The sequence below is a fragment of the Rhincodon typus genome, chromosome 17 (genome assembly GCF_021869965.1).
Source record: "Rhincodon typus isolate 14 chromosome 17, sRhiTyp1.1, whole genome shotgun sequence".
Taxonomy (NCBI): Eukaryota; Metazoa; Chordata; class Chondrichthyes; order Orectolobiformes; family Rhincodontidae; genus Rhincodon; species Rhincodon typus.
Window position 1 is genome coordinate 25,226,030 of NC_063348.1, and position 1,705 is coordinate 25,227,734.

The following is a 1,705-nucleotide window of genomic DNA, read 5'->3' on the forward strand; positions in this document are numbered from 1 at the left end:
ATTGTTTTGTTCCAATTTGGTTACCTCAGTTCCGCTGGCGCTTGCGGACTGCTCTCGCTTTTTTTCCCACTGACATCCCGAGTGCAGGCATGCGATGACGTTGCAAGGTCCCCGAAGCTTGGAGTACAGGGAGCTTCCTTCAGACGCTGAGTCCAGCTTCCACATCTGAAGCAAGGCAAGCAACTGCTTGCAGATCGGGCTTTTACTTCACTGGAGGGGAGGGGAGGACAAATCATTCTCGCTGCCGCTGCCGACCACAGTGCGACTTTGCTCAAGTTAGAGACTCTCATTCACGGCAGCAATGGTAAGTCATAGAGAGAGAAAAAAAAGTTAAGCCTTGAAAGTTTTGCCTGACCTAGTTCAAGAACTTAATTGACAGATTCTAGGCTGGCATGAAAAGTGAAGAGCAAATTCTTCACATATATTATGCTTTTAGTTGTCTATGAAGTGCCTTAATATTTCAAAGCTTTTGTCTCATTTAGTAACTTCACATTAGGCGTGTGTGTGATTTGATTACTGATCATGGGTGTTCTACAATTTGCAGTGTCGTGGTAATCTCTTCCTCCCTCTTTCCAAATAAATAGACTGGCCTGCTCTATTTAAATAGTTGTATAGACGCGGGGTTTGTGAGATGAAGAGGCTGAACGGCATGTATTCACAGTAACACAGTGTGGAACTGGAGAAACACAGCAGGCCAAGCAGCATCAAAGGAGCAGGAAACGTGACGTTTCGGGTCGGGACCCTTCAGAAATTCGCAGCGTCTTGACTAACAAACACACGAGCCTAAAACATACGAGATTTATTGCCTCTTCCTCCTTTGCTAAAGCAGTGATGAGTCACCTCCTTGAACTGTTATAGTACTCTGGCATGGTTACCCTCAATGTTGTTTGGGATGGTGTGCCAGAATTTTAACCTAATAACAGTGAGGGAATGGCAATTTATTTCTGAGAAAGGATGGTGCCTGACCTAGAGGGGAACTTACAGGTGGTGGTGTTCCTATGTGTCTGCTGCCCTTTCTACATGGCAGAGGTATTTTGGAAGGTGCTCTCCAAGTAGCCTTGGCATGTTGCTGCAGCGCATCTCCTAGATCTCACTACTGTCACTTTACCTGTGATGAAGTAAATGTTTAAGGTGCTGTTGAGGTGCCAATCAAGTGAGCTGTTCTGTCCTGGAGACATACAGTCATGGAATCAACAGCCATGGTAACAAGCCCGCCAGCCCAACTCGTCTATGCCAACCAGCTTTCCTAAACTGAACTAGTTCCATCTGCCTACGTTTGGCCCACATCCCTCAAAACCTTTTCTATTCATCTACCCGTCCAAATGCTTTTTAAATGTTGTAATTGTACCTGCCTTGACTAGTTCCTCTGGCAGCTCGTTCCATATATGTACCTCTGTGTGAAAAATGTTGTCCCTCAGGTCCCTTTTAAATCTATGCCCTGTAATTTTGGAATCTTACTCTGAGGAAAAGACCTTGTCTGCTCATCTTATCTATGCCCTTCATAACTTTATAAAGTTCTATTAAGGTCACTCCTCAGCATCCTATGCTCCAGGAAAAAAGTCCTAGCCTATCCCAGCCTCTCCTTTAACTCAGACCTTCTCGTTTCTTTCTTGAGTGTTTTTGAACCTACTCTCATTCAGGCAATTTTGTGGTAACTCATCTCCTCAATGCCTGCTCACCATCTACAATTAGGAGGGTGATGAAA

The 1,705-nt window shown here is 44.8% G+C and overlaps 1 protein-coding gene across 8 annotated transcripts in view; it reads left to right on the forward strand.

The window, feature by feature from the left end:
- LOC109912585 (cell wall protein DAN4-like) overlaps positions 1-1,705 on the forward strand; it is a 70,486-nt gene that overhangs the window by 544 nt on the left and 68,237 nt on the right. For 3 of the 8 annotated variants that reach the window (XM_048607196.1, XM_048607197.1, XM_048607199.1), the window contains exon 1: positions 81-304. The exons of 1 other annotated variant lie outside the window; for it this stretch is intronic. The gene's annotated coding sequence lies outside the window, so the exon portion shown is untranslated. Of the gene's footprint in view, positions 1-80; positions 305-1,705 lie in introns of those variants that run through there. 4 more of the 8 variants (XM_048607201.1, XM_048607202.1, XM_048607203.1 and 1 more) reach the window with 2 other exon arrangements.